This window comes from Balaenoptera borealis (assembly GCF_965194805.1).
Source record: "Balaenoptera borealis genome assembly, chromosome: 15".
In the NCBI taxonomy this organism is placed as follows: domain Eukaryota; kingdom Metazoa; phylum Chordata; class Mammalia; order Artiodactyla; family Balaenopteridae; genus Balaenoptera; species Balaenoptera borealis.
Genome location: NC_138871.1, coordinates 46858781 through 46877607, shown reverse-complemented (window position 1 = coordinate 46877607; position 18827 = coordinate 46858781). Strand labels below are relative to the sequence as shown.

Sequence of the window (18827 nt, the reverse complement as noted above, 5' to 3'; positions counted from 1 at the left end):
TATGACCTGTTTATATATTTTGGATATTAACTCCTTGTCGGTCACATGATTTGCAAATATTTTCTCCCATTCGGTAGATTGTCTTTTTGCTTTGTCAATATTTTCCTTTGTTGTGCAAAAGCTTTTAAGTTTAATTAGGTCTCAATTATTTATTTTTGCTTTTGTTTCCTTGCCTTAGGAGACAGATCCAAAAAAATATTGCTACGATATATGCCAAAGAGTGTTCTGCCAATGTTTTCTTCTAGAAGTTTTATGGTTTCCAGTCTTACAGTTAGGTCTTTAACCCATTTTTAGTTTATTTTTGTATATGGTGTGAAAAATGTTCAAATTTCATTCTTTTACATGGAGCTGTCCAGTTTTCCCAACATAATTTATTGAAGAGGCTGTCTTTTCACTATTGTATATTCTTGTCTCCTTTGTTGTAAACTAATTGACTATATAAGTGCGGGTTCATTTCTGGGCTGTGTATTCTGTTCCATTGATCTCTGTGTCTATTTTTGTTCCATAACAATACTGTTTTGATTATTGAAGTTTTGTAATAGTTTGAAATCAGGGAACATAATACATCATTTTGGTCTTCTTAAGACTGTTTTGGCTTTCTTAAGACTGTTTTGGCTATTTGGGGTCTTTTGTGTTTCCATACAAATTTTAGAATTATTTGTTCTAGTTCTGTCAAAAACGCCATTGGTATTTTGATTGGGATTGCATGGAATATGTAAATTGCCTTGGGCAGTATGCTCATTTTAACAATATCTGTTCTTGCAATCCATGAGCACAAGATGTCTTTCAATTTATTTTCATTGTCTTCAGTTTCTTTCATCAATGTCTTATAGTTTTCTGAATACAGGTCTTTTATTTCTTAGTTTGATTTATTCCTAAATATTTTATTATTTTGGATGTGGTTATAAGTGTGATTGTTTTCTTAACTTCTCTGATGCTTTGTTGTTAGTATAGAAACACAACAGATTTTGATATATTAATTTTGTATCCTGCTAATTTACTGAATTCATTTACTAGCTGTAACAGTTTTTTGCTGGTATCTTTAGGATTTTCTATGTATAGTATTATGACATCTGCAAACATTTGCAAAACAGTGACAGTTTTACTTCTTTCTTTCCAATTTTGATTCCTTTTATTTCTTTTTCTTGTCTGATTGCTGTGGCTAGGACTGTAACTAAGACTATAGGCCAATATGTTAAATAAAAGTGGCAGGAGTGGGCATTCTTGCCTTGTTCCTGATCTTAGAGAAATGCTTTCAGCTTTCACCATTCAGTATAATGTTGGCTTTAGTGTTGTCCTTTATGTGGCCTTTATTATGTTGAGGTATGTTCCTTCTGTAACCACTTTGTTGAACGTTTTTATACTAAATAAATGTTGAATTTTGTCAAAAGCTTTTTCTGCATCTATTAAGATGATCATATGATTATTAGCCTTCAATTTGTGAAAGTGGTGTATCACACTGATTGATTTGCAGATATTGAACCATTCTTGCATCCCTGGGATAAATCCCACTTGATCATGGTGCGCGATCCTTTTAATACACTGTTGAATTCAGTTTGCTAATATTTTGTTGAGGATTTTTGCATCGATGTTCATAAGGAACATTGGCCTGTACTTTTCTTTTTTGTGGTGTCTTTGGTTTTTGTATCAGAGTGATGCTGACCTTGTATCATGAGTTCAGAAGCACTTCTTACCCTTCAATTTCTTTTTAATAATTTGGAAAAGATAGGTGTAAACTCTTCTTTAAATGCTTGGTAGAATTCACCTGTGAAGACCTCTTGTCCTGGGCTTTTGTTTGTTGGGAATTTTTTTTATTACTGATTCAATTTCATCAGTAGTGATTGGTTTCTATTTCTTCCTGGTTCAGTCTTTGTAGATTGTACGTTTCTAGGAATTTATCCATTTCTTTTAGGTTGTTGATTTTATTGGTGTATAATTGTTCATAGTAACCTCTTACTATTCTTAGTATTTCTGTGGTGTCTGTTGGGACTTCTCTTTAATTTCTGATTTTATTGATTTGGGCCCTCTCTGTTCTTTTTCTCGATGAGTCTGGCGAAAGGCTTATTGATTTTGTTTATTTTTTCCAAGAATCAGCTCTTAGTTTCATTGATCTTTTATATTATTTTTTCAGTCTCTATTTCATTTGCTTCATCACAGATTTTATGGTTTCTTTCCTTCTAATTTTGGCTTTGTTTGTTCTTCCTTTTCTAGCTCCTTTAAGTGTAAGGTTCTTATTTTTTTATTTGAGATTTTTCTTGTTTCCTGAGACAGGCTGGTATCACTATAAACTCTTTTAGAGAAGTGCTTTATGTGCTTTGTCACATAAGTTCTGGATCATTGTGTTTTTATTTGTCTCCATGGAATATTTTTTAATTCCTCTTTGATTTCTATAGTGACCCATTGGTTTTTTTAGTAGCATATTGTTTAGCCTTCATGTGTTTGTGTTTTTTGCAGGTTTTTCATTTTTTTTTTTTTGTAGTTGATTTCTAGTCTCATATCATTGCAGTCAAAAGAGGTACTTGATATGATTTCAATCCTCTTAAATTTACTGAGACTTGTTTTGTGGCCTACCATATGATCTATTCTGGAGAATGTTCCATGTGTACTTGAAAAGAATATGTATTCTGTTGCTTTGGGGTGGAATGTTCTATATACAATCTATTAAGTCCATCAGATATAATGTGTCATTTAAGGCCAGTGTTTCCTTATTGATTTTCTGTCTGGATGACCTATTGATGTAAGTGGGATGTTATAGTCCCCTACTATGATTGTGTTAGGGTCAATTTTTCCCTGTTTGTTAATATCTTCTTTGTATATTTAGGTGCTCCTATGTTGGGTTCATATAGATTTACAATTGTTATATCTTCTTGTTGATCCAATCCCTTTATCATTATGTAATGTCCTTCTTTGCCTCTTTTTACAGTCTTTGTTTTAATATCTATTTTTGTCTGATATAAATATTGGTACTCCAGGTTTCTTTTCATTTCCATTTGCATGGAAGACTTTTTTCCATTCCCTCACTTTCAGTCCGTGTGTGAGTCCTTAGATCTGAAGTGAGTCTCTTCAGTCTCTTCCTATATATGTAGGCAGTATACACATGTGTCTTGTCTTATTGATTCAGTCACTCTGTCTTTTGACAGGAGCATCTAGTCCATTTACATTTAAAGTAATTATTGATAGGTATGTACTTAGTGCCATTTTGTTCATTGTTTTCAGATTGTTTTTGTAGTTCTTTTCTGTTCCTTCTTCTTTTGCCTTCTTCCCTTGATTTTCAAGGACTATTTTTAGTGTTGTGTTTAGATTCCTTTCTCTTTTGTCTGTGTGTGTATCTATTATAGATTTTTAGTTTGTGGTAACCATGAGGTTTATATATAACTATATATATATAACTATATATATATATATACACATATATATACACACACACACACACACACACATATATATATATACATAAAACTATATAAAACTATATATATCTCCACATAATTATTTCAAGTTGATGATCTCTTAGGTTGGAACACATTTTAACAGCCCTGCATTTTTACTCCCCCACTATGCTTAGTGTTTTTGAAATCATGTTTTATATATTTTTGTTGTATATATCCCTTAACTACATATTGTGAATATACAGTTGACCCTGGGACAAAACAGGTTTGAACTCCGCAGGTACACTTCTATGTGGATCTTTCTGAATAGTAAATACTACAGTACTACACTATCAGTGGTTGGTTGGATCCACAGATGTGGACCTTGCATATGGAGGAACTGTGAATATGGAAGCTTGTATATGAGGGCTGACTATAAGTTATATATGTATTTTCAATTGTGCAAAGTGTCTGCATCCCTAACCCCCAAGTTGTTCAAGGGTCAACACAATTTGATTTTACTACTTTTGTCTTTTAATCTTTCTATTAAATTTATAAGTGGTTGATCTACTACCTTTACATTTACCTTTACTAACGAGATTTTTCCTTTCAGAATTTTCATATTTCTTGTTGTGGTCTTTTATTTTTCAATAAGAGAATTCCCTTTAACATTTCTTATAAGGCCAGCCTAGTGGTGCTTAACTATTTTAGCTTTTGCTTGTCTGTAAAACTCTTTCTCTCTCCTTCAAATCTGATTGATAGCCTTGCCAGGTAAAATATTCTTGGTCATAGGTTTTTTCTTTTCATCACTTTGAATATATGATGCCACTCCCTTTTGGCTTGCAAAGTTTCTCCTGAAAAGACAGATGCTAGTCTTATGGGAGTTCCCTTGAACATATTCAGTTGCTTTGCCATTGCTCCTTATAAGATTCTCTCTGTATCTTTTTTTTTTTTTTCTCTCTGTATCTTTAATTTTTGCCATTTTAATTATAATGCATTTTGGTGTGGACCTCTTGCAGTTGATCCCTTTTGGGACACTCTGTGCTTCCTGGACTTGGATGTCTGTTTCCTTTCCCAGGTTAGGGAAGTTTTCAGCTATTATTTCTTCAAATAAGTTCCCTGCCCCTTTCACTCTCTCTTCTCCTTCTGGGCTCCTATAATGCAAATGTTAGCATGCTTGATGTTGTTCCAGAAGTCTCTTAAACTATCCTCATTTTTTAAAATTCTTTTTATTTCTATTCAGCTTCAGTAATTTCCACTACTCTGTGTTCCAGTTCGCTAATCTGTTGCTTTGTATCATCTAAGCTACTGTTGACTCCTTCTAGTGTATTTTTTTATATCAGTTACTATATATACAGTTCTGTTCGGTTCTTCATTATATTTTCCAACTCTTTTGTTAAACTTCTCACTATGATCATGCATTCTTCTCCCAAGTTCATTGAGCATCTTTATGATCATTACCTCGAAATCTTTATTGGGTAGATTACTTCTTTTTTTTTTTTTTGATTTTTTTTTTTTTTTGATGTGGACCATTTTTAAAGTCTTTACTGAATTTGTTACAATACTGCTCTGTTTTATGTTTTGGTTTTTTGGCCACAAGGCATGTGGGATCCTAGCTCCCTGACCAGGGATTGAACCTGCACCCCCTGCATTGGAAGGCGAAGTCTCAACCACTGGACTACCAGGGAAGTCCCTATTGGATAGTCTTTATTGCCACTTTGCTTAGTTCTTTTTCTGGGGTTTTGTTTTGTTCCTTCATTTGGAATATATTCCTCTGTCTATTCATTTTGCATAATTCTCTGTGTTTATTTTTATGTATTAGGTAGGTCAGTTACATTTCCTAATCTTGAAGAAGTAGCCTCATATAGGAGACATCTTGTGGGGCCCAGATGCACACTACCCTCTGGTCACCAGAGCGATATGCTCTAGGTGTGCTCCCTATGTGGGCTGCATGGGCCCTTATGCTATAGGGCTGACTACTTTGGGCCTGGGGCTGGTGCCAGCTCACTGGTGGGTAGAGCCTTGTCCTAGCATGGCCCAGGGGAACACGGGGCTGGTGTTGACCAGCTGGTATGCAGGGCTAGGTCCTAGAGCAGCTAGTTGTCAGGGGCTGTGGGGGCCTGGGGCTGGTGCCAGCTTACTGGTGGGATGAGCTCTGGGTCAGGGAAGGCCCAGGGCTGGTGTCAGTTCACTGGCAGGCGAGTAAGCCCTCAGTGCTAATAGGTTAGAGGGAGGATTCTAAAATGGTGCTTATCAGCACCGGTGTCCTCATGGTAAAACAAGCTCCAAAAATGGCTGCCACCAGTGTCTATGTTTCCAGGGAAAATCTCAGCTGCCTCCTGCCTCTCCGGGAGGCTAAGATTAGCAAGTGGGTCTGATCCAGGATCCTTTCCAATTACTGCCTCTGCACTGGGGCTCAGAGCATGTGGGATACTGTGTGCACCCTTGAAGAGCAGAGGCTCCATTTCCCATGCCCCCTGGCTCTCCTATACGCAAGCCCCACTGGTCTTCAAAGCCAGACGTTCTGGGGGCTTGTCTTCCTGATGCAGGAACCGTGGGCTGGGGAGCTGGATGTGGGTCTCAGATACCTCACTCCTTGGAGAGAACCTCTGCAACTGTGATTATTCTGCTTATGGGTCACCCACATGGGAGTGTGGGTTTTGACTATACTGTGTCTCCACCCCTCCCACTTGTCTTATTGTGTTTTTCTTTTTTATATCTTTAGTTGTGGAAAATCTTTTCTGCTAGTCTTCAGGTCAGTCTCATAGATAGTTGCTCTGTAAATAGTTGTAATTTTGGTGTGCCCATGGAAGGAGGTGAGCTCAGGGTCTTCCTATTCTGCCATCTTGGCTATACCTGTATTTCCATTATTTTAAAATAATAGCATTAGAAAGATTTTATTTCTGTCAGTATACACACATGTGACTTAACATTTATTTCTCCTAGTCTGGATGTTGAGAAGTCCAAAATCAAGGTGCCAGCAGATTCAGTTCTTGGTAAGGGCTCTCTTACTGAACTTTTAGCTATATACTCATGTGGTGGAGAAAGAGGGGGCCTCTAATCTCTTCTTTTTCTTATAAAGGCACTAATACCATCATAGGGGCCCCAATCTCATGACATTATCTAAACCTAATTATCTCCCAAGGACCCAACCTCCACTGAGGATTAAGACTTCAACATATGACTTTCGGGGGAACACAAACATTCAATCCATATCAGCAAGCTAATCTCAGATAAATCACTTGTACTCTTCTAGTTCCATCTCAGACCATCAAGCAGATTACTTTGCACCAGTTACAAATCCCAGTGAAGGACTCTAAACACTTCTGCCCATTGCAGCTTGGTGTCAGATTAGTCAAGAACAACCCGATGCAGTCAAGCATTGGATGGAAGAATATTTTACAGACCTAGAGAAAAGACAATGCAATATTAGCTTCAAGAGTGGGCCTCAGTCCCCCATAGCCAATGGGTCTCTCCCAGAGACATATTCAGGGCAATTTGCCTACGTACACCCCTCAGGTGCCACAGTAGAAAGACCCTATTCCTTCTTTTGGAGGACAACTGGGGTGGCCAGGTGCTATATGACACATACTCTTAAGGCAGAGACAAAAAAGCATTCATTGAGCCTGAAACAGGGAAAGATGTTCCCACACAAGGTGATAAGCCCAGCACAGGCTGTGTGGGCTCTTTGTCTCTTGGTGAGGAAGTGCTCTAAGCACAAGGCCCATTCTCACGAGATGAAGTGGATGGCAAAAGACTGCATGCATGAGAGTGCCTTTTCCACACAGTTCTTTGTCAGCCCTGGTACACTACTTACTTGCATAGCAGATGCACATGTATAACATACACCCCACTTTTACAAAGAAACTTCCCTGGGGAAAAACATTCAAGTACTTTCAACATTCATATATTTTAAAATAATTTAAAGTGGTTTTACAAGAAGAAAATCATCTTGTTTATAAAAATACATTTTATTTCATACTAGAGTACTAAATTGAGGGGGGAGGGGTATAAGTAGCCCAAATAAATGTATTGGTATCAGCAAACACTAGTACATGGTCAGGGTTGTACTAGAAAAATATTTGGCTTGTTGTGCAGGCAGGAAAGAGCAAACCCAAGGAAAGCTTGACCTTCTTCTCCTTATCTCAGGTTCTGAAACTTTTCAACATGCCACATTCTACACAAAACATTTAATGACCAAGACTTCAGAACACTAAGCACTACACTACTTTCCAAAATGGCTGTGAAGTTAAGAAACAAATGGTGTACTTTAGCCACCGAACATAATTCCATCTTAGTCTCTAAACTGCTAAGTGAAGATGCTTGCTTGTATCATGAGGACCAGAATAAAACTACATCCTTGCCAAGAAATTAATTTGCAATTTTTCCCTTCCTTCTGGAATTTTTCCTTCCTCAGGCTATCCAATTCCCAATACAGCTCTTCTTCTTGCCACCCTCACAGTTTAGCTTTTCGCATCCTGCTTGAATCCTTGTCTTATTTCTCGGGCACATTGAAAACTCTCAGTAACAGTTACTACTCTCCAGGCAATCTAAATGGCCTTGGCAGTAGGGCCAAGTGCTTTATATATAGCTTAGGTTCAATAATTTATATTCAATGTACAATTTAATACACTTATATTAAATACAATTATTCAATACGAGTTGTATTTTTTCCTAATTGTGCTAGATCATATGCTTTCTACCCCAAAATAAAGTTAAACTTCGGATAAATTCAGCATTCTGTTTATTGAAATTCCGTTACCAGGTACTTTCACTTCCTATCCTATCCAATACCATATTTACCATAAATCCACTTACATCTGGGTAATGCATCTACATTCCAATGTGTCTGCAGCCTCATTTGATCTGTCCTGAGGTTACCAGGCAAGCTCACAATGTGCTTTCTGAATAATTCAAGATAAAAGCATAGTCAGTATTGTGTAATTTGTTGTCTAACTAATAAAACAAATAAAACCCCACAAATGCTTAATTTGAGCTTTTTTTCCATTGGGTGTACTGGGTATATTGAAACATTAAATTACAAAACTAAATATAAAACACATGTATGACTTTAGAATTAAGCATATTCTAATCAATTTCACTAAAATAAATATACCTCATATAATATATACTAACCCAATGTCAAAATTAACAGAACATATTCTCTCCCAACTATACCCAATAATAATTTACGGTACAACACAGTCAGTTAAAAAAATAAAAAGTACCATGAGGGTAGATGCACAGTAAATATTTGCTGATCTTCACAGCTATCCCATAATGTCCTATAAATCATATTACCTAAATCATAAATTATCTTTCAAGTGTGCTGCTCATCTATCCTTCCTGACTCTAACTTCTGAAGAGTAGGAAACATTGCCTAATTCTTGATATTCCCCTCAAGCACCTCTTCCCTCAGTACCTTCAATACTGCCTTGAACTCAGTGCCCTCTTTCCAGGCAAGTGGGGCCCCAATGACTGTGGTCTGGGTCAGGTGGGAAAGCCCAGGAGCCTGGGCACAGAGAGGTCCATAACTCACCCATAGGCTACAGTGAGATGCAGCATCTTGGGAAGGGCCAAACCAAAACCCAGGCAGACCATCCACACCTGGATCATCATATAAAGAGGCTAGAGGCAGAGACCAAGCAACTGAATAAAGCCAACAGAACCAAGTAAGATCTAAGATCCTAAGAGACCAAGGGGAAGGGACACACCTGGAACAATCTCCTGCTGTGAGAAGGCTGCTGCTGTGTCTTTCTTTTTACAGGTTGCCAGTAGCTTTAACTATGGAGCGAGCTGAGAAAGTCACCAACCTCACACGGGCACTTTTCTCTCAATAAATAGAAGGAAACAAGGGGGGCAGGGGAAAATGCGGGATACATTTTTTGCATCTGTATATTTTGTGACAAAGGATAATGAATTAATCATACACTTTTGCATACTTCAGTTGGTGAAAAAAATTAAACACTATCATAGTTCCTTTGCCAAGTTTTCCTGGTAAGTAGAATTTCAAACAGTGTTCACATGTGAGCCTCTTGATGGACATCCTGGGTAGAATCCAGTGTGAGAAAATGATTGAAAGTGATTAAGTCCCTTGAGCAATTCCTTTTTAAAAAAATTAATTAATTAATTAATTTGGCTGCGCTGGGTCTTCACTGTTGCACGTGGGCTTTCTCTAGTTGCGGTAAGTAGGGGTTACTATTCATTGCAGCGCACGGGTTTCTCATTGAGGTGGCTTCTCTTGTTGCGGAGCATGGGCTCTAGGCATGCAGGCCCCAGTAGTTGTGGCTCACAGGCTCTAGAGTGCAGACTCAGTAGTTGTGGCACACAGGCTTAGTTGCTCCGTGGCATGTGGGATCTTTCTGGACTCGTGCTCAAACCCATGTCCCCTGTTTGGGCAGACGGATTCTTAACCACTGCACCACCAGGGAAGTCCCAGAGCAATTTCTTTTAAAGGAATGCCTCTGTGTAATGGAAACGGGAGTCAGAAACCAGCAATGCTCTAGGGCTGTTTACGTTAGGGCCTTCTAATAAGAAGCCTCAGGTTTATAAGCTTAAATGGTTCTTTAGATGCCAAGCATTACCACTGGCAACACTGTACACTATGCAGCATTGGCATCTTCAACAGAGCTCATAGCTACATCATATACAACAGCAGGGACAGAAGAATCCCAGCCCTTTGTATAGCCATGTTATTCTCCCTAATAAATTTAGGCATTTCTTCAGGTTTCATTCATTTCCCCTAAGCCACAGGGAGGAAAATTATTGAGAAGGGAGATGTTTCTTCAATCTGTTTTGGACAGGGTGGAATGATTTTTGGCTTATTGCTTAAATCATTAATTCCTCATCATTTTCCAATAAGACTCTCATTTCATTAAAAGTAATAATAGTTGAAAATCTATTACTGTCCCTTATGCCCTGAATTACTATTGTTGCATTTTGTCATGTAGTATAAAAATAAAATATACACATGGCCATAGATCATCAACTCAAAGCAAACCACTCAGGAATTTTATTATCCAGTGGAATATTCTGTGGGAGCTGTATTTCCCATCTTGGGCATTCTAATATGCTCCAAGTGTCCAGAAGAGCAAAATTAGCATATTGTTCCACTGTTCATCTCCATCACTGTTATTTGAAATAATTTACTGAAACAAATGGAACTCTTAAACCTCCTCCAAGGCAGAGGGGAGAAAACATCTTTTCTCTGAGACCCTACTGGACTCTGCTAGATAGGGCAGTCAGCTGAGAACCTTACATTAGCAAAGAATAAATAAATTTAATTATTTAGGGTAGTGAGGTCAGGAGGGGGAGAAAAGTAAACTCTACTTACCATTTGATCTTGGGAAAGCCACCTACAGTCTGTAAACCTATCTTCCCATCTTTAAAATAGTGAAAATAACATCTACCTCAAAGCACTTACCCCAGTATCTCATTTACCTTTTAAGGATTCATAAACATTACTTGATATTATTTTCATTATTACTTCCTATGGAAAAGCAACATTTATGAAATTTAAAAGATAAAGATGGTCCTTATTTAATCTTTAATATCATGCTAAAGAGTCTAGATTTCAGATAGCAAGAAAGGAATCAAAAAATTTAATAAAAGGAGTGACATGAACATCTGAATTTTAAGAAGAAAACAGAATCAAGCCCTGGAAGATACAGTAGATATAAATATAGATATGGATAAAGATTTATATTTTTTAAATTTGCATTTTGTCCATTCCCCAAAATGGCCCAAAGCTATTAGCATATTTCCTTCTTATGTATAATTAACACTTTATCTTAAATACTACAAAATGTCTATGCTGCCAACTTATTTTTTTTTCCTTTAGTGATATAATGCCAATGGCTCAAAGAGGCAGAGATTTTACCAGTCAGTCTTCTAATCAATAACCTCCTGTAGGAGATTGGTTCAAGATGGCAGAGTAGAAGGACGTGCACTCACTCCCTCTTGCGAGAGCACCAGAATCACAACTAACTGCTGGACAATCATTGACAGGAAGACACTGGAACTCACCAAAAAAGATACCCCATATCCAAAGACAAAGGAGAAGCCATAATGAGATGGTAGGAGGGGAGCAATCACAATAAAATCAAATCCCATAACTGCTGGTGGGTGACTCACAAACTGGAGAAAAATTATACCACAAAAGTCCATCCACTGGAGTGAAGGTTCTGTGCCCCACGTCAGGATTCCCAAACTGGGGGTCCAGCAACGGGAGGAGGAATTCCTAGACAATCAGACTTTGAAGGCTGGTGGGATTTGATTGCAGGACTTTGAAGGACTGGGGGAAGCAGAAACTCCACTCTTGGAGGGCACACACAAAGTAGTGTGCGCATCAGGACACAGAGGGAAGGAGCAGTGACCCATAGGAGACTGAACCAGACGTATCTGCTAATGTTGGAGGGTCTCCTGCAGAGGGGTGGATGGCTGTGGCACACTGCCAGGACAAGGACACTGGCAGCAGAAGTTCTGGGAAGTACTCCTTAGCATGAGCCCTCCCAGAGTCCACCATTAGCCCCACCAAAGAATCTGTAGCCTCCAGTGCTGGGTCACCTAAGGCCAAACAACAAACAGGGAGGGAACTCAGACCCACCCATCAGCAGACAAGCAGATTAAAGTTTTACTAAGCACTGCCCACCAGAGCAACACCAAGCTCTACCCACCAGCAGTCCCTCCCATCAGGAAGCTTGCACAAACCTCTTAGATAGCCTCATCCACCAGAGGGCAGACAGCAGAAGCAAGAAGAACTACAATCCTGCAGCCTGTGGAACGAAAACCACATTCACAGAAAGACAGACAAAATGAAAATGCAGAGGACTATGTACCAGATGAAGAAACAAAAGAAAACCCAAGAAAAACAATTAAATGAAGTTGAGATACGGAACCTTCCAGAAAAGGAATTCAGAATACTGATAGTGAAGATGATCCAGGACCTTGGAAAAAGAATGGAAGCACAGATCGAGAAGATGCAAGAAATGTTTAACAAAAGCCTAGAAGAATTAAAGAACAAACAAACAGAGATGAACAATACAATAACTGAAATGAAAAATACACTAGAAGAAATCAATAGCAGAATAACAGAGGCAGAAGAATGGATAAGTGACCTGGAAGACAGAATGGTGGAATTCACCGTGCAGAACAGAATAAAGAAAAAAGAATGAAAAGAAGTAAAGACAGCCTAAGAGACCTCTGGGACAACATTAAATGCAACAACATTCCCATTATAGGGGTCTCAGAAGGAGAAGAGAGAGATAAAGGACCCAAGAAAATATTTGAAGAGATTAGAGTCAAAAACTTCCCTAACATGGGAAAAGAAATAGCCACCCAAGTCTGAGAAGTGCAGAGAGTCCCAGGCAGGATAAACCCAAGGAGAAACACACCAAGACACATAGTAATTAAATTGACAAAAATTAAAGGCAAAGAAGAATTATTAAAAGCAGCAAGGGAAAAACGACAAATAACATACAAGGCAACTCCCATAAGGTTAACAGCTGATTTCTCAGTAGAAACTCTACAAGCCAGAAGGCAGTGGCATGATATATTTAAAGTGATGAAAGGGAAGAACCTACAATCAAGATTATTCTACCTGGCAAGGATCTCATTCAGATTTGATGGAGAAATAAAAAGCTTTACAGACAAGCAAAAGCTAAGAGAATTCAGCACCACCAAACCAGCTCTACAACAAATGCTAAAGGAAATTTTCTAAGAGGGAAACACAAGAGAAGAAAAGGACCTACCAAAACAAACCTATAACAATTAAGAAAATGGTAATAGGAACATACATATTGATAATTACCTTAAATGTGAATGGATTAAATGCTCCAACCAAAAGACACAGGCTCACTGAGTGGATACAAAAACAAGACCCATATATATGCTGTCTACAAGAGACCCATTTAAGACCAAGGGACACATACAGACTGAAAGTGAGGGGATGGAAAAAGATATTCCATGCAATGGAAATCAAAGAAAGCTGGAGTAGCAAAACTCATATCAGATAAAACAGACTTTAAAATAAAGAATGTTACAAGAGACAAGGAAGGACACTACATAATGATCAAGGGATCAATCCAAGAAGAAGATATAACAATTATAAATATATATGCACCTCCATACATAAGGCAAATGCTAACAGCTATAAAAGGGGAAATCAGTAACACCATAATAGTGGGGGACTTTAACACCTCACTTACACCAATGGACAGATCATCCAAAATGAAAATTAATAAGGAAACACAAGCCTTAAATGACACAACAGACCAGATAGATTTAATTGATATTTATAGGACATTCTATCCAAAAACAACAGAATACACTTTCTTCTCAAGTGCACATGGGACATTCTCCAGGACAGATCACATCTTGGGTCACAAATCAAGCGTTGGTAAATTTAAGAAAATTGAAATCATATCAAGCATCATTTCCAACCACAACGCCATGAGATTAGAAATCAATTACAGTGAAAAAAACGTAAAAAAACACAAACACATGGAGGCTAAATAGCCAAGATGACACTGAGGAAATCAAAGAAGAAATCAAAAAATACCAAGAGACAAATGACAATGAAAACATGACGATCCAAAACCTATGGGATGCAACAAATGCAGTTCTAAGAGGGAAGTTTATAGCAACACTTGAGGTGTTGAGGAATACAAATCCTACCTCAAGAAACAAGAAATACCTCAAATAAACAATCTAACCTTACACCTAAAGGAACCAGAGAAAGAAGAACAGACAAAACCCAAAGTTAGCAGAAGGAAAGAAATCAGAAAGATCAGATCAGAAATAAATGAAACAGAAACAAAGAAAACAAGAGCAAATATCAGTGAAACTAAAAGTTGGTTCTTTGCCAAGATAAACAAAATTGATAAACCTTTAGCCAGACTCACCAAGAAAAAGATGGAGAGGACTCAAATCAATAAAATTAGAAATGAAAAAGGAGAAGTAACAACTGACACTGCAGAAATACAAAGGATGATGAGAGATTCCTACAAGCAACTAAATGCCAATAGAATGGACAACCTGGAAGAAATGGACAAATTCTTAGAAAGGGATAACCTTCCAAGACTGAACCAGGAAGAAACAGAAAATATGAACACACCAATCACAAGTAATGAAATTGAAACTGTGATTAAAAATCTTCCAACAAACAAAAGTCCAGGACCAGGTGGCTTCACAGGTGAATTCTATCAAACATTTAGAGAAGAGCTAATACCCATCTTTCTCAAACTCTTCCAAAAAATTGCAGAGGAAGGAACACTCCCAGACTCATTCTATGAGCCCACCATCACGCTGATACCAAAATCAGACAAAGATATTACAAAAAAAAGGAAATTACAGACCAATATCACTGATGAACATAGATGCAAAAATCCTCAACAAAATACTAGCAAACAGAATCCAACGACACATTAAAAGCATCATACACCATAATCAACTGGGATTTATCCCAGGGATGCAAGGATTCTTCAATATATGCAAATCAATCAATGTGATACACCATATTAACAAATTGAAGATTAATAACCATATGATCATCTCAATAGATGCAGAAAAAGCTTTCAACAAAATTCAACACCCATTTATGATAAACACTCTTCAGAAACTGGGCACAGAGGGAACCTACCTCAACATAATAAAGGCCATATATGACAAACCCAGGCAAACATCATACTCAATGGTGAAAAACTGAAAGCATTTCCTCTAAGATCAGGAACAACACAAGGATGTCCACTCTCACCACTATTATTCAACATAGTTTTGGAAGTCCTAGCCACGGCAATCAGAGAAAAAAATAAATAAAAGGAATACAAATTGGAAAAGAAGTACAACTGTTACTGTTTGCAGATGACATGATACTATATATAGAGAATCCTAAAGATGCCACCAGAAAACTACTAGAGCTAATCAATGAAACTGGTAAAGTTGCAGGATACAAAATTAATGCACAGAAATCTCTCGCATTCCTATACACTAACAACGAAAGATCAGAAAGCGAAATTAAGGAAACATTCCCATTCACCATTGCAACAAAAAGAATAATATACCTAGGAATAAACCTACCTAAGGAGATAAAAGACCTGTACTCAGAAAACTATAAGACACTGATGAAAGAAATCAAAGATGACACAAACAGATGGATATACCATGTTCTTGGATTGGAAGAATCAATATTGTGAAAATGACTACACTACCCAAAGCAATCTACAGATTCAATACAATCCCTATCAAATTACCAATGGCATTTTTTACAGAACTAGAACAAAAATTCTTAAAAGTTGTATGGAGACACAAAAGACCCTGAATAGCCAAAGCAATCGTGAGGGAAAAAATCGGAGCTGGGGAAATCAGGCTTCCTGACTTCAGAGTATACTAGAAAGCTACAGCAATCAAGACAATATGGTACTGGCACAAAAACAGAAGTATAGATCAAGGGAACAGGATAGAAAGCCCAGAGATAAACCCACGCACCTATAGTCAACTAATCTATGACAAAGGAGGCAAGGATATACAATGGAGAAAAGACAGTCTCTTCAATAAGTGGTGCTAGGAAAACTGGACAGCTACATTTAAAAGTATGAAATTAGAACACTCCCTAACACCATACACAAAAATAAACTCAAAATGGATTAAAGAACTAAATGTAAGACTGGACAGTATAAAACTCTTAGAGGAAAACATAGGAAGAACACTCTGACATAAATCACAGCAAGATCTTTTCTGACCCACCTCCTAGAGTAATGGAAATAAAAACAAAAATAAACAAATGGGACCTAATGAAACTTAAAAGCTTTTGCACAGCAAAGAAACTATAAACAAGATGAAAGACAACCCTCAGAATGGGAGAAAATATCTGCAAACGAATCAATGGACAAAGGATTAATCTCCAAAATATATAACCAGCTCATGCAGCTCAATATTAAAAAAACAAACAACCCAGTCAAAAAATTGGCAGAAGACCTATATAGACATTTCTCCAAAGAAGAGATACAGATGGCCAAGAGGCACATGAAAAAATGCTCAAGATCACTAATTACTAGAGAAATGCAAATCAAAACTACAGGGAGGTACCACCTCACACCGGTTAGAATGGGCATCATCAAAAAATCTACAAACAACAAATGCCAGAGAGGTTGTGGACAAAAGGGAACCCTCTTGCACTGCTGGTGGGAATGTACATTGATACAGCCACTATGGAGAACAGTATGGAGTTTCCTTAAAAAACTAAAAATAGAATTTCCATATGACTCAGCAATCCCACTACTGGGCATACACCCAGAGAAAACTGTAATACAAAAAGACACATGCACCCCAATGTTCATTGCAGCACTATTTACAATAGCCAAGTCATGAAACTAACCTAAATGCCCATCGATGGACGAACGGGTAAAGATGTGGTACATATACACAATGGAATATTACTCAGCCACAAAAAGGAACAAAATTGGTTCATTTGTAGAGATGTGCATGGACCTAGAGACTGTCATACAGAGTAAAGTAAGTCAGAAAGAGAAAAACAAATATCGTATATTAACGCATATATGTGGAATCTAGAAAAATGGTACAAATGAACCAGTTTGCAAGGCAGAAATAGAGACACAGATGTAGAGAACAAACGTATGGACACCAAGGGGGGAAAGCAGGGGGGAGGGAGAGGTGGGATGAATTGGGAGATTGGGATTGACATATACACACTAATGTGTATAAAACAGATAACTAATAAGAACTTGCTGTATAAAAATGAATAAATTATCTCCTATAACAGGCATAAGCAGAATATTACTGATTCTTAATAGTCAAGTGGCTCTCAGTCACTTGCATGTCATTTCAACTGAGAAAGTTATCTTAGGACATCTAGATCTACTGTCAGAAAAAAAGAAACCACAGATCTGAAATAATTTTTTTTTAATTTTAATTTAAAATACAATATAAACTTTTGTGAAAAGGGAAATCTCTGACATTTTTTAACCTATAAAATTGGCAAAGATTCCTAAAAAGACAATATCCAGTGTTGGATAGGACAGAGAGAAATAAGCACATCCTTATACATAAGTAGGAGTACAAACTTGACACCATCTTTGTAGAGGATAATTTACCAATATGTATAAAGTTGTATGTGCATAACTTTTGGCCCATAATTCTACCAGCAGGCCAACACAAGCTTTAGAACATTGCCATCCTCACAACTGTGTCAGGAACTGGTCACACCCACCAGTGGTCCAACACTAGCTCTGGGATCCCTGGGGCATGCAGCCAGACTGGAGAACATGGCTCTGCCTGCCAGTGGGCTAGCACTAGTCTCAGGAACTGGCTTCACCCACTGAGGGAGGGCACCAGCCCCAGGATCTCTTAGACCCCAACTCCACCTACCAGTGAGCCAGCCCTAGCCCTGGGGCCCTCTGGGGTTCCACAGCCAGCCACCTTGTGACCTGGCCCTATCAACCAATGGCCAGCAGCCACCACAACGGGCAAGGCCTGGCAACCAACCAGACCAGGGGCCAGCCACACCTAGAGATCACCCACAGTAGTCAGCCAACAACAAAAGAAGGACCCACACAGCACAAGTAAGAGACACCCCTAGAGGATATAGCTCTGGTGACTGAAGGGGAGTGTACTGATAGAACACAGAGAACATCTCCTACAAAAGGCCAATTCTCCAAGGTTGGGAAATGTATCCAATCTACCAGATACCAAGAAATAAAAACAGCAACTTGGGCAGAATGAGACAGAGGAAACTGTTCCCAAATTAAGAAACAAGATAAAACCCCAGAAGAACTAATTGAAGTGGAGATAGGAAATCTACCCGAGAAAGTTCAAGGTAATGATCACAAAGATGATCAAAGAATTCGGGAGAAGAATGGATGCACAGAGCAAGAAGCTAGAAGTTTTCAACAAAGGGTTAGAAAACATAGAGAACAACCAAACAGAGATAAAGAATGCAATAACTGAAATAAAAAATACACTAGAAGGACTCAACAGGAGACTAAACGATACAGAAAACAAATCAGCAAGCAGGTAGAGTAGTGAAAATAACTGAAGCTGAAAAGAAACAAGAAAAAATAATAAAAAGAAATGAGGACAGTTTAAGAGACTGCTGGGATAACATCATGCATACTAACATTCACATTATAGGGGCCTCAGAAAGAGAACAGAGAGAGAGAAAGGGGCAGAGAACATATTTGAAGACATAATAGCTGAAAACGTCCCTAAGCTGGGAAAGGAAACAGACATCCAAGTCTAGGAAACACAGAGAGTCCCAAACAGAATCAACCCAAAGAGGACCACACCCAGACACATTGTAATTAAAGTGACAAAAATTAAAGATAAAGAGAGAATATTAAAAGCAGCAAGAGAAAAGCAACAAGTTATGTAAAAGGGAACTCCCAAAAGGCTATCAGCTGACTTTTCAGTAGAAACTCTGCAGGCCAGAAGGGCACTATATATATA

General features: G+C 38.0%; 1 long non-coding RNA gene across 1 annotated transcript in view; it reads right to left on the bottom strand.

The window, feature by feature from the left end:
- Positions 1–18827, bottom strand: part of LOC309612486 — a 56445-nt gene extending 37618 nt beyond the window's left edge. Inside the window, exon 1 of the long non-coding RNA XR_014235187.1 lies at positions 1–18827. This exon is cut by the window's left edge and continues 12475 nt beyond it. This is a non-coding gene — a long non-coding RNA (uncharacterized lncRNA).